This window comes from Arachis stenosperma, chromosome 4 (genome assembly GCF_014773155.1).
Source record: "Arachis stenosperma cultivar V10309 chromosome 4, arast.V10309.gnm1.PFL2, whole genome shotgun sequence".
Taxonomy (NCBI): Eukaryota; Viridiplantae; Streptophyta; class Magnoliopsida; order Fabales; family Fabaceae; genus Arachis; species Arachis stenosperma.
The window spans coordinates 52,599,753-52,614,931 of NC_080380.1; positions in this window are offsets into that span (position 1 = coordinate 52,599,753).

Consider the following 15,179-nt stretch of genomic DNA (forward strand, 5'->3'; position numbering starts at 1 on the left):
GTTGACATAGAAGGAGATATCCCCATTGATGAGGACAAGCCCATCACCAAGAAAAGGATGGAATACACAAGAGACCCCTCTCATCAAGAAATCCCTGAGATTCCTCAAGGGATGAACTTTCCTCCACAAAACTATTGGGAGCAACTAAACACCTCCCTAGGAGAATTAAGTTCCAACATGGGACAACTAAGGGTGGAGCATCAAGAACACTCCATTCTCCTCCATGAAATTAGAGAAGATCAAAGAATCATGAGGGAGGAGCAACAAAGACAAGGAAGAGACATTGAGGAGCTCAAGCACTCCATAGGACCTTCAAAAGCAAGAAAGAGCCGCCATCACTAAGGTGGACCCATTCCTTGATTTCCTTGTTCTTTATTCCCTTGTTTTTCGAAATTTTTATGCTTTATGTTATCCATGTTTGTGTCTTATGATCATTAGTGTCTTAGTGTCTATGCCTTAAAGTTATGAATGTCCTATGAATCCATCACCTTTCTTGAATAAAAATGTGCTTAATTGAAAAAGGAAGAATTGCATGAATTTTGAATTTTATAATAGTTTAATTATTTTGATGTGGTGGCAATATTTTTGTTCTCTGAATGTATGTGTAAACAGTGCATATGTATCTTGAATTTGTGGTTCATGAATGTTGGCTCTTGAAAGAATGATGAAAAAGGAGACATGTTACTGAGGATCTGAAAAATCAATAAAATGATTCTTGAAGCAAGAAAAAGCTATTCAAAAAAAAAAAAAAAGAGAAAAAAAAAAAAACCGAAAAAAAAAAAAAAAAAAATCGAAAAAAAAAAGAAAGAAAAGAAAGAAAAAGAAAAGAAATAAAGTTGTGATCCAAGGCAAATAAGAGTGTGCTTAAGAACCCTGGACACCTCTAATTGGGGACTTTAGCAAAGCTGAGTCACAATCTGAAAAGGTTCACCCAATCATGTGTCTGTGGCATGTATGTATCCGGTGGTAATACTGGAAGACAGAGTGCTTTGGGCCACAGCCAAGACTCAATAAATAGCTATGTTCAAGAATCATCATACTTTACTAGGAGAATCATTAACACTATCTGGACTCTGAGTTCCTAAAGAAGCCAACCATTCTGAATTTCAAGGGATAGATTGAGATGCCAAAACTGTTCAGAGACAGAAGGTTAAAAGCCCCGCTCATCTAGTTAATACTGATCTTCACAGATGTTTTTGGAATTCATTGCATATTCTCTTCTTTTGATCTTATTTGATTTTCAGTTGCTTGAGGACAAGCAACAATTTAAGTTTGGTGTTGTGATGAGCGGATAATTTGTATACTTTTTGGCATTGTTTTTAGTATGTTTTTGATATCTTTAGTTAGATTTTAGTACATTTTTATTAGTTTTTATTTAAAATTCACTTTTCTGGACTTTACTATGAGTTTGTGTGTTTTTCTGTGATTTCAGGTATTTTCTGGCTGAAATTGAGGGACCTGAGCAAAAATCTGATTCAGAGACCAAAAAGGACTGCAGATGCTGTTGGATTCTGACCTCCCTGCACTCGAAGTGGATTTTCTGGAGCTACAGAAGCCCAATTGGCGCGCTCTCAACGGCGTTGGAAAGTAGACATCCAGGGCTTTCCAGCAATATATAATAGTCCATACTTTGTCCAAGATTTGATGGCCCAAACCCGCAAAGCAATCCGGCCTCAGGAATTCCAGCGTTAAACGCCGGAACAGGAATAAAAGTTGGAGTTAAACGCCCAAACTGGCATGGGAGCTGGCGTTTAACTCCAGAAAAGTTCTCTACACGAATTTCCTTGATTGCTCAGCCCAAGCACACACCAAGTGGGCCCGGAAGTGGATTTTTATGTCATTTACTCATCTTTGTACACCTAGGCTACTAGTTATCTATAAGTAGGACCTTTTACTATTGTATTTGGATCGAGACTTTGGTAGCTATCTTTGTTTTATGCTATCTTAGACCTCTGGGAGGCTGGCCATTCGGCCATGCCTAGACCCTGTTCTTATGTATTTTCAACGGTGGAGTTTCTACACACCATAGATTAAGGGTGTGGAGCTCTGCTGTACCTCGAGTATTAATGCAATTACTATTGTTCTTCCATTCAATTCCGCTTGTTCTTTTACCAAGATATCACTTGTTCTTCAACATGATGATGGTGATGATTGACGCCCATCACCACTCTCACCTATGAACAAGGTGATTGACAACCATTCTTGTTCTACAAGCATTCGAGGCTTAGTGAATATCTCTTGGATTCTTCGGAGTCTTCGTGGTATAGGCAGGACCTGATGGCAGCATTCAAGAGAATCCGGAAGGTCTAACCTTGTCTGTGGTGTTCTGAGTAGGATTCATGACTGAATGACTGTGACGTGCTTCAAACCCTGAGGGCGGGGGCGTTAGCGATAACGCAAAAGAATCACTGGATTCTATTCCGCGCCTGATTGAGAACCGACAGATGAATTCCGCTATGCCGTGACAGGACATATGCAATCGCTTTCACTGAGAGGATGGGAGGTAGCTGCTGACAACAGTGAGACCCTATACGAGCTTGCCATGGAAAGGAGTAAGAAAGGATTGGATGAAGGCTGTAGGAAAGCAGAGAGACGGAAGGGAAGGCATCTTCATACACTTGTCTGAAGCTCATACACCAATGATATACATAAGTATCACTATCTTTATCTTCTATGTTATTTTCGTTCATCACCATATATATCTGAGTTTGCCTGACTAAGATTTACAAGATGACCATAGCTTGCTTCATTACTAACAATCTCCGTGGGATCGACCCTTACTCACGTAAGGTTTTATTACTTGGACGACCCAGTGCACTTGCTGGTTAGTTGTGCGAAGTTGTGTAATGCCATGGTATTAAGCGCACCAAGTTTTTGGAGCCATTACCAGGGGTTATGAGAGTTGTGAAAAAGTATAGTTCACAATTTCGCCGACCAAAGACTACTCACAAAAACAAGGAAGTCAAAATATACTTGCACTTTGGAACTCAACACACACAGAGGACACAGTGAGTGAGAAGTTGGCGCCTCTCCCCACGCTAGGCGCCACTTCCCAAAGTGGGAAAACATTCAATTCCTTTTAATTCCCACCTCCGAACCACAACCATTCACCCACTATAAAAGATTCACTCCCTCACCTTCCCTCCCCACTTCAACAACCACTACAACATTCACCTTCGCATATCCCCTCATCATCTACTATCTCCCTCTTTCTTCCTTCTTTTCTTTATTGGGACAATCAAGTCCTAAGTTTGGTGTTGGAGCAAAACCTTGTTTTGCTTTTTCTTTCTTTTGAACCCCCTACTCCCTATTTCTTTTCACAACTCTCCCAACCCAATGGAACCACCAAAAAGCTCAGCCTCAAAGAAAAGAAGAACAAAGGAACCAACCTCTGGATCCTCAAGCACTTTCAACACCTACAAGTTTTTCTCCGCATTCAACCAAAATCAGTTTTATGGTTGGGTGAGTGAAAGGGAAATCATCCCAGAAGTTGGATTTCAACTAGGGAGGAATGAACACATAGAGATCAACATTGAGATTGAGCAGAGGGGTTGGTCACTTCTATGCAACCCACCAAGGAAGGTAGTTGAAAGCTTGGTGAGGGAATTCTATGCTAATGCGGTACCTCAACCAAGGCAACAATATGGCTACATTAGCTATGTGAGGGGGAAATTCATTGATTACAGCCCTTCTAGCATTGAGAGAATGCTAATAGTAAAGAGGACAAGCTCCACTCGGAGCTATGAAGAGAGAATCAAGCAACAAGGCCCTGGGTTTGAGGAGATTTTGAGCGAAATATGTGTGATGATTGTGCAATGGATCAACGACAAGGATGGGATCCCCAACCAATTGAGGAGAAGAGATTTGAGCCCCCAAGCTAGAGGTTGGCTAGAGTTTGTAAGGAGATCCTTAATCCCTACATCCAACACTTCAGAGGTGACCAAGGAGAGAGTTGTGCTCATCTACAGCATCATGAAAGGAGAAAACATCAATGTGGGGGAGATGATTGCCAACAACATCAACAAAGTGCTAAAAAGCACCAGTGACAACACAAGGTTGGCATTCCTCAGCATCATACAAAGGCTGTGTGATGAGGTTGGGGTTGAGAAGATTATTGATGAAGTGCTTGTGAAGCAAGACAAGTCCATCACTGCCAAGAAGATGGCAAAAGTGGTGGCTGTCCACCCACTCAACAGGGCTAGAGAAAGAAGAGCCCATGCTCATGAACCACAACAACAACAACAAGGAGAGGGAGAGGCTGAAGAGCACTGATGTGCGGAAAACGATCCGACACAAAACTCACCGGCAAGTGTACCGGGTCGCATCAAGTAATAATAACTCACATGAGTGAGGTCAATCCCACAGGGATTGAAGGATTGAGCAATTTTAGTTTAGTGGTTGATTTAGTCAAGCGAATTAAGTTTTGGTTGAGTGGTTTGTATTTAACAGAAGCTAAATTGCTTGGAATGTAAAGGGAGAGGGGAGAATTGCAGTAAATTAACGAGCAGGAAAGTAAACTTGCTGAATCTTAAAGAACAAGAAAGTAAATGACTGAAACTTAAAGTGCAAGAAATGTAAATTGCAGTAACTTAAAATGCAAGGAATATAAATTGCTTGAATGTAAAAGGGATTTGAGGACTGGGATTTTAGAATCTAAGCAAAGAGAAATTGAATTGCAACAATTAATAGAGCAGAAATTGAATTAGAAGTAATTAGAACTCAAACAGTAAGGAAATTAAGTGCAGCAAAGGTTCTCAGAAGAACCAAAAGGAAATTGGGATCTCAGGACTCCAGAGACTAGGTAGCAAAGCCTAGATCTCAATTGCCTTCCCAGATCCAAGTTCTCAAAGCAATTGACAAGAAATTGAAGAAGAAGCAGTAAAGGGAATGTAAATGAATTCAATTATGCAGAAGAGAAATTAAAGAGCTCTTGAGTGGAGATTGAGACAGAATTTCCTCAATTCTTAACACCCAAGACTCAAGCAAGAAAAGTAGAATTGTTCGAGCAAGAACGAGGAAGAAGAGAGATCAATTCCCCTCCCTAATTCTCTGAAATCTCGGTCAAGTCTCTCAAAGAAAAGTTGCAAAATTCAAAGCTCCAAAGAAAGTGCAAAATTCAAAAGTCAAGTGAAAAGTCCTAATTACATTAAACTATCTCCTATTTATACACTTTCTATTCTTGGATCTTGGGATTTGGATGGGCTTTTGAGTTGGTGAAGAAATAAATTAAATGGGATTTTTAATCCAATTTTCAGCCCAAGATCAATTGCTTCCAGGAGGCTGCCCTGCCCTTGTGGAGGGCAGGGCAGAAAATTGATGCGTGCGGCCTTGGTGCGAGCGTGGTGTGCAGGATGCTGCCGAACCGTCCCTTGGTGCGCCAGTTTGGTGCGTCTGTGCGTGCCACAACAAAATGCTGCCCTGCCCTCGCGGAGGGCAGGGCAGTGTTTCCAAATTGAAGTCCCGTGTTCGAGACTTGGCCGATGCACACGCTACTATTTTTCCTTGGCTTTCTTGGCACCATAATGAGGCCTAGTTCCTTGCTTCCTCATTGTGCCGTGTTCGATTCTTGTGGCAAGCATTGGTAGGCTTTTTCCTTTGATTTATTTTCCATGAAGGCCCGATACTGCCCTTGTGGAGGGCAGGGCAAGGTTTTTCTCTTCTTTGATCCAAGGCACAATTATGTGCTCTGCCCTTGTCGTGGGCAGGGCAGAGTTGCCTCTCAAGCCTTGTTTCCTTATGTTGCCCTCCTAGAGGGCAGCCTGCCCTTGTGGAGGGCAATGCTTGCTCCCTTCTTTATGCGCCACGCCTTTTTCTCCTTGGGCCACGCTTTCTCTTTTCTTCTTTTCTTCACCTACAATCAACCAAAACAACTACTCAAAGTATCACTAAATTCATAAGGCTTACAAATCAATTAAAATTCAATTAAAATTAGCTTAAACCTCATGAGTTAGCATCAATTTAATGGTAGTTGCTTGATCTAAAGAAGTTATGTATTTTCATTCCAAATCACTTACTTAGGATGCAAGAAAGTGCATAAAGACTAATAAAACAAGTGAAATTAGCTTGAAAAATGGGTATATGATGACTTGTCATCACAACACCAAACTTAAATCTTGCTTGTTGGTGCACGAAATTGTGATCAATACTTTTCAAAACATAAACAATCCCTAGTAATGGCTCCAAAGACTTGGTGCTCAATACCATGGCATAAACACAACTTCGCACAACTAACCAGCAAGTGCACTGGGTCGTCCAAGTAATAAACCTTACGTGAGTAAGGGTCGATCCCACGGAGATTGGTGGTATGAAGCAAGCTATGGTCACCTTGTAAATCTCAGTCAGGAAGACTCAAATGGATATAGTGATGAACGAAAATAACATAAAAGATAAAGATAGAGATACTTATGTATATCATTGGTGTAAGAGCTTCAGACAAGCGTATGAAGATGCCTTCCCTTCCGTCTCTCTGCTTTCCTACTGCCTTCATCCAATCCTTCTTACTCCTTTCCATGGCAAGCTCGTGTAGGGTTTCACCGTTGTCAATGGCTACCTCCCATCCTAGCAGTGAAAGCTAATGCTTACGCACTCTGTCACAGGACGGCCAATCACCGGTCGGTTCCCGCTCCTACTGGAATAGAATCCCTCTTTTGCGTCTGTCACTAACGCCCAGCAGGTTAGAAGTTTGAAGCACGTCACAGTCATTCAATCATTGAATCCTACTCAGAATACCACAGACAAGGTTAGACCTTCCGGATTCTCTTGAATGCCGCCATCAGTTCTTGCCTATACCACGAAGACTCTGATCTCACGGAATGGCTGGCTCGTTTGTCAGGCGAGCACTCGGTTGTCAGGCGATCAACCATGCATCATGCAATCAGAAATCCAAGAGATATTCACTAAGCCTCAGATGCTTGTAGAACAAGAATGGTTGTCAGTCACCTTGTTCATAGGTGAGAATGGTGATGAGTGTCAATCATCACCTTCATCAAGTTGAAGAACAAGTGATATCTTGGACAAAGAACAAGCGGAATTGAATAGAAGAACAATAGTAATTGCATTAATACTCGAGGTACAGCAGAGCTCCACACCTTAATCTATGGTGTGTAGAAACTCCACCGTTGAAAATACATAAGAATAAGGTCTAGGCATGGCCGAATGGCCAGCCTCCCAAAGTGAGTTCAATCATCAAAACATGATCAAAAGACTCTCCATTTCTATTACAATAGTAAAAGGTCCTACTTATAGAAAACTAGTAGCCTAGGGTGTACAGAGATGAGTAAATGACATAAAAATCCACTTCCGGGCCCACTTGGTGTGTGCTTGGGCTGAGCAATGAAGCATTTTCGTGTAGAGACTTCTCTTGGAGTTAAACGCCAGCTTTTATGCCAGTTTGGGCGTTTAACTCCCAATTAGGTGCCAGTTCCGGCGTTTAACGCTGGAATTTCTGTAGGTGACTTTGAACGCCGGTTTGGGCCATCAAATCTTGGGCAAAGTATGGACTATCATATATTGCTGGAAAGCCCAGGATGTCTACTTTCCAACGCCGTTGAGAGCGCGCCAATTGGGCTTCTGTAGCTCCAGAAAATCCACTTCGAGTGCAGGGAGGTCAATCCAACAGCATCTGCAGTCCTTTTCAGTCTCTGAATCAGATTTTTGCTCAGGTCCCTCAATTTCAGCCAGAAATACCTGAAATCACAGAAAAACACACAAACTCATAGTAAAGTCCAGAAAAGTGAATTTTAACTAAAAACTAATAAAAATATATTAAGAACTCAACTAAAACTACTAAAAACATACTAAAAACAATGCCAAAAAGCGTACAAATTATCCGCTCATCACAACACCAAACTTAAATTGTTGCTTGTCCCCAAGCAACTAAAGATCAAATAAGATAAAAAGAAGAGAATATGCAATGAACTCCAAAAACATCTATGAAGATCAGTATTAATTAGATGAGCGGGGCTTTTAGCTTTTTGCCTCTGAATAGTTTTGGCATCTCACTTTATCCTTTGGAACTCAGAATGATTGGCTTCTTTAGGAACTCAGAATCCAGATAGTGTTATTGATTCTCCTAGTTAAGTATGATGATTCTTGAACACAGCTACTTTATTGAGTCTTGGCTGTGGCCCAAAGCACTCTGTCTTCCAGTATTACCACCGGATACATACATGCCACAGACACATAATTGGGTGAACCTTTTCAGATTGTGACTCAGCTTTGCTAAAGTCCCCAACTAGAGGTGTCCAGGGTTCTTGAGCACACTCTTATTTGCCTTGGATCACAACTTTATTTCTTTCTTTCTCTTTCTCTTTTCTTTCGTTTTTTTTTTTTTGTATTCACTGCTTTTTCTTGCTTCAAGAATCATTTTTATGATTTTTCAGATCCTCAGTAACATGTCTCCTTTTTCATCATTCTTTCAAGAGCCAACATTCATGAACCACAAATTCAAAAGACATATGCACTGTTCAAGCATACATTCAGAGAACAAAAGTGTTGCCACCACATCACAATAATTAAACTGTTATAAAATTCAAAATTCATGCAATTCTTTTCCTTTTCAATTAAGCACGTTTGTTTAAGAAAGGTGATGGATTCATAGGACATTCATAACTTTAAGGCATAGACACTAAGACACTAATGATCATAAGACACAAACATGGATAAACATAAGCACTAAAATTCGAAAAACAGAAGAATAAAGAACAAGGAAATCAAGGAACAGGTCCACCTTAGTGATGGCGGCTCTTCCTTCCTCTTGAAGGTCCTATGGAGTGCTTGAGCTCCTCAATGTCTCTTCCTTGCCTTTGTTGCTCTCTCTCATGATTCTTTGATCTTCTCTTATTTCATGGAGGAGAATGGAGTGTTCTTGGTGCTCCACCCTTAGTTGTCCCATGTTGGAACTCAATTCTCCTAGGGAGGTGTTTAGTTGCTCCCAATAGTTTTGTAGAGGAAAGTGCATCCCTTGAGGCATCTCAGGGATCTCATGATGAGAGGGGTCTCTTGTGTGCTCCATCCGTTTCTTGGTAATGGGCTTATCCTCATCAATGGTGATGTCTCCCTCTATGTCAACTCCAACTGAATAACAGAGGTGACAAATGAGGTGAGGAAAGGCTAACCTTGCTAAGGTAGAGGACTTATCCGCCACCTTGTAGAGTTCTTGGGCTATAACCTCATGAACTTCCACTTCTTCTCCAATCATGATGCTATGGATCATGATGGCCCGGTCTAAAGTAACTTCGGACCGGTTGCTAGTGGGAATGATTGAGCGTTGGATAAACTCCAACCATCCTCTAGCCACGGGTTTGAGGTCATGCCTTCTCAATTGAACCGGCTTGCCTCTTGAATCTTTCTTCCATTGTGCGCCCTCTTCACATATGATTGTGAGGACTTGGTCCAACCTTTGATCAAAGTTGACCCTTCTTGTGTAAGGATGTTCATCTCCTTGCATCATAGGCAAGTTGAACGCCACCCTCACACTTTCCGGACTAAAATCCAAGTATTTCCCCCGAACCATAGTGTTCCGAGGGTTACCTGAAACGTGTAGCTCGGTCTTCTGGCAAGGCCCGAGGTGGGGGGTCTGTGACCCGAGCTGGTTGTGCTGAACGGCGGGGGGTTGTACCTGCAATGACACTCCGATGCTTAAGTTAGCATGGGTCCAAGCAGATATCAAGTAGAATTAGAGTATGAGTTATACCTGGGTGCTCCAGTGTATTTATAGTAGTTGGCTGCGATCATCCCTGGATAAGATATTCTTATCTTATCTTATCTTTTGGGAGATTCATCTCTATCTTTGCGGAACCGCCTTTCCCAGGCCCTTTCGGCCTTTAGGTTTTGGGCTTAGTTCCTTCTGATGGGCCTTTCTTTGGCCTGTTTGTCCGAGGTCCGACCTCGAACGTGGGCCTTGGGTCGAGGTCGGGCCTTCTATCAGCTTGACCGAGTTTGGAGAGCTCGGTCAGGGTATGAACAGTGCCCCTGCCCGAGTTCGTCTTTTTTCGGAAGGTCGAGCTCAGGCATAGTAGTTTTTTCAAAATTTGAAAACGGTCGTTTCAGCATTTATTGCTTGTTACCGTTTCTTCCTCGATTTCCGTGCGGCGCTCTGTGGAGGCTTTATTTATTTGCCCCTTTCTTCATTTTTCTTTGTTTATTCATCACTTCTTTTCGAGCATCTTCTCTTCTTTCTCTCTGTTCTTCGTCTTCCATTTTTTGTGCGTTTTTTCAGAGTTCCTTTCTGCGCCGCCGTTTTTCCTTTCGTCGGAGCTCGTCGCTTTCTTTTTTTCCAGGTTTGCTTTTTTCGCTTTTATTCTTCGTACGCTTCTTTTTCTGATATCTTCTATGCCCGGGTTGCCCCGAAAAGAGGCGCCGCTATTGCTTTGTATGTGTGTGTGGGGGGACTCTTTTCTCCGATCCATTTTTGTTATTCGAGTTGCTGCCTTCTTGTTTGTAAAAGAACTTTGCTTTCTTTTGTTTTTGTTGAATTTGGTTTTTCTGCCTTTGTGTGATTTTTGTCTTGCTGTTGTATTCTTTCTTTGTAGGCAAGATTTTTTTATGTCTCGAAAGGTGTTTCAAGCAATGTCGACCAAGATTCCGAGTGGTCTAGGTTGGGTAGATCCTGCTCCTTTAAGGGTCCCGTCTGTTGTAGATTCTGAGTATCTGATTAGGTTCCGTAGGGAGTGTAGTATTTGTGAGAACAGGGAGTCTGAGCGGGATTACGAGTTAGCAGCCCCGGAGTCCGAGGAGAGGGTATGTTTTCCGCCGTTAGAGAGTTCCGAGAAACTTTTCTTCTATGCTTATGATTGTTTCTTCTCCAAGCTAGGTGTCCGTCTTCCTTTCACCGACCTGGAATCCGAGGTCCTTTGGTCTTGTAACCTTGCCCCTACACAACTCCATCCGAACTCTTGGGCGTTTTTAAAGCTTTTCCAACTTTTGTGTCAGATTTTAGGCGTCTCCCTTCTGTTTCTCTTTTTTCTTATCTGTTTGTACTGACGAAGCCGGGATCGGGTGCTGGGAAGGTGTCCTGGGTTTCGTTTAGGGCTAACCAGGGTAGGAAATTTTGCACTTTGTATGATGAGTCGTTTCACGATTTCAAAAACTATTACTTCAAAGTCCGGGCTGTTGGAGATGTCCGACCTTTTTTCTTAGATGAGAGTGGGGAGCCTTCATTTCCTCTTTGTTGGCAAGAGAGTGTGGTGTCGGTTAAGTACACTTTCGAGAGTCTAGATGAGGTGGAACAGGCTTTCGTTGGTGTGTTGAGCAGTCTATGGGGTCGGGCACCTTACTTGGATACGAAGAAAATGTTGGGAGATCCAAGCCTTCTCCGTTCCGAGTTAGGTAGCTCCCGACCTCTTTTTGAGATTTCATTTTCATATTTTGACTTTGTTTTGATAACCTCTTTGTTTCGTTTCTGCAGAGATGTCTTCTCAGGCTGATTCTATGAAGTTTCTCCGTCGAGCGAAGAAATCTGCGGCATCTCGGAATATCGAGGCTGAAGCTTCTCCCCAACCTTCTCCGCAGAAGACTACAATTGGTGTTCAGACTCGGTCGAAGACCATTCCGGTCCCTCAGTTCCGAGCTATAACTCAGGATCCTCCGACCTCCGGACCCGGTCAGCTTTCCCCGACCTCGACCTCGGGTCCTCCCCCCAAGAAACTGAAGACTTCCCGAGAGCCTGCTGGTTTCAATGACAAGGATTTCGATGCTCTCGGTTGGGTTGAGCAGCACATTCTTCCTCAGACTTTTATTTCTACTGATGATGCGTTCATGGAGCATCACTTTCAGTATATGGCGCGGAGTTGTGTTTCGGATGGCTAGCCTTCATGCCGCCATTGCTCGGGAGTTTGAGAAAGCTCCCCTTGGGGCGACCAGCTCCCGACTTGAGAAGGCCCGGTCCGAGCTTGATAAGGTTAGTCAGCTGAAGGATGCTAGGATTGCCGAGCTGGAGGAGTCTTTGGAGGAAGAGAAGACTAGGGCTACCGCGGCTGTGGCGGTGGCGAAGACGTCTGAGGAGATGGCGAGGGTGGCGACGGAGAACTATACCAAGCTGTATGCTGAGCTTGTGGAGACGAAGGAGAAGCTGCAATCTGCTCGGGATGACTTTTATGAGCTGGAAGATAATGTGGCCAAGGGTATGGATGCTATGTTTGTGAATTTGAGGGATCAGGTCCGGGTTCTTGCTCCCGAATTGGATCTCAGTTTGTTCAGTACGGATAACATGGTTGTGGAGGGGAAGATTGTTCCTGCCCCTGTTGAGGATGAGGTTCCGATGTCCGACCCCAAGGCTCCGGTGTCCGACCCCGAGGCTCCGGTCGTGAACCCGACTTCACCTTTGGCCGAGGATAGAGTTGGTATGGAGGTTCCAAGCGATGGTGCTGTTCCTGCAGTCCCGATATCCATGTTTCAGCCAGGTGTTGATGCGGAGTCTGGAAGGGCCTTGATCCTCTGTAATTTTTTGTACTTTTTGTGCTTTTGCCCGACCTGTGGGCTTTTTGTTTTTTGGATGTTTCTGCAAACATTTTGGACACCTGTTCTGCTATTTTAGCTACTCTTGTAGCTTTATTATGCCATGCTTTGTGTTTCGATTGTCTCGTTCCGCTTTTATGCTTTTAGTTGTTCTCGGGTAACAACTTTTTAGCTAGCGTTTTGACTTCTCGCTTTTTGCTTTTTTAGTTGTTTTTGGGTAACAACTTTTTAGCTAGCGCTTTGACTTCTTGCTTTTTGCTTTTAGTTGTTTTTGGGTAACAACTTTTTAGCTAGTGCCTTGACTTTCTCGCTTTTTGCTTTTTAGTTGTTTTGGGTAACAACCTTTTAGCTAGCGCCTTGACTTTCTCGCTTTTTGCTTTTTAGTTGTTTTTGGGTAACAACTTTTTAGCTAGCGCCTTGACTTTCTCGCTTTTGCTTTTTAGTTGTTTTTGGGTAACAACTTTTTAGCTAGCGCCTTGACTTTCTCGCTTTTTGCTTTTTAGTTGTTTTTGGGTAACAACTTTTTAGCTAGCGCCTTGACTTTCTCGCTTTTTGCTTTTTAGTTGTTTTGGGTAACAACTTTTTAGCTAGCGCCTTGACTTTCTCGCTTTTTGCTTTTTAGTGTTTTTTTGGGTAACAACTTTTTAGCTAGCGCCTTGACTTTCTCGCTAGTTGTTTTGGGTAACAACTTTTTAGCTAGCGCCTTGACTTTCTCGTAGTCCCGCTTCTTTCTTGGGTCCGAGTTTATTCTCGGACATCGGGATCCTTGAGTACCCCTTTGGTCAGGTCCGACTTCGTTGTTTGGTCGGCCTTTTTTAAGTTATTTTGTAACTTCTTTTCTATTTGGCTTTTGAGCCATTTCAGAGTTACTTTTATAACTTCTCACATTAATTTGAACCTCGTCGCTTCATCTTTGCCGACCTCGTATGGCCTTTGGCAAATGATTTTTGCGTTTTGCCGAGCATAAATTAATGCGCCTTGGTGGGGTACTTTTTAGGATATGCTTTATAACGAGAAAGAGAAAATAAAGAAATTTGATTAGTACTAAAAAGAAGAATATGTACAAAGTGTTTACCCTTTTGACTAGGCCGGGTGTCCTACTTAACCGGGTGTCTCATTAAAAAACCCTCGTGGGGAAAAAGAGTACACCTCGGGTTAAGTTTTTCTAGCTGTAGTATCGTCTTAGGTTACAGGCGTGCCAGGTTCTGGGCAGCTCATTGCCTTCTAGGTCGGATATCTTGTAGTAGCCTGTCCCTAAAACTTCTGTTACTTTGTAGGGCCCCTTCCAATTTGCGGCTAGCTTTCCTTCTCCCGATTTTTGTGTTCCGATGTCGTTTCGGATTAAAATCAGGTCGTGAGTGGAGAAGCTTCGTTTTATCACCTTTCGGTTATATCTGAGGGCCGTTCGTCGTTTTAAGACTTCTTCTCTGATTCGGGCTCTTTCTCGGACCTCGGGTAGGAGGTCGAGTTCTTCCCTTTGTGCCTGAGGGTTGCCTCCTTCGTTGTAGAAGATGGTTCTGGGTGATCCTTCGTCTATTTCGACGGGAATCATTGCCTCCATTCCGTAGGCTAGTCGAAATGGGGATTCTCCTGTTGTAGAGTGCGGGGTTGTCCGATATGCCCATAATACCTGGGGGAGTTCATCGGCCCATGCCCCTTTGGCCTCTTGGAGTCTTCGTTTTAACCCGGCCAAGATGACTTTATTTGCGGCCTCTGCTTGTCCATTGGCTTGCGGGTGTTCGACCGATGTGAACTGCTGTTTTGATTTTTAGCTCGGCCACCAAGTTCTGAAAACTTGTGTCTGTGAACTGTGTTCCATTGTCTGTTGTGATGGAGTAGGGGACTCCGAACCTCGTGACAATGTTTTTGTATAGGAATTTACGGCTTTTCTGAGCCGTAATAGTGGCTAAGGGTTCAGCCTCGATCCACTTTGTGAAGTAGTCGACCCCTACTACGAGGTACTTGACTTGCCCCGGTCCTTGTGGGAATGGGCCGAGTAGGTCGAGTCCCCACTTTGCGAAGGGCCATGGTGCGGTGATGCTTATGAGGTCTTCGGGCGGTGCTTTGTGAAAATTGGCGTGTTTTTGGTAGGGGGGGCATATTTTCACAAACTCTGCCGCGTCTCTTTGCAAGGTTGGCCAGTAGAACCCGGCTCTGACTATTTTCTTGGACAGGGCCCGGGCTCCGAGATGGTTCCCACACATGCCTTTGTGGACTTCTTCGAGGACGCTCTTTGTTTCTGTGGTCGGGACGCACCTCAGGAGGGGGTTTGAGAATCCTCTTCTGTATAATACGTCGTGGATTAACGTGTAGTTCTGGGCGTCCTTTGTAAGCCTTTTAGCTTCTTTTCTTTCGGCGGGGAGAGTTCCCGATTTCAGATAGTTGAGTATGGGGGTTATCCATCCTTGTTGTTGCCCGGATATATTTAGTATTTCTTCCTCCCTTAACACGGAGGGGGATTGTAGAGTTTCTTGGAGGAGACTTCTGTTGTTCCCTCCGGGCTTGGTGCTAGCAAGTTTTGAGAGGGCGTCTGCCCGGGCATTTTGCTCCCGGGGTATGTGCTGGATTTGTATTTCCGGGAAGTGTCGTAATTGCGCCTGTGTTTGGTCTAGGTATTTTTTCATAGTAGGGTCTTTAGCCTGGTAGCTTCCATTTACTTGTGATGTGACGACCTGGGAGTCGCTGAAGATCGTGATCCTCTTTGCTCTGACCTCTTCGGCTAG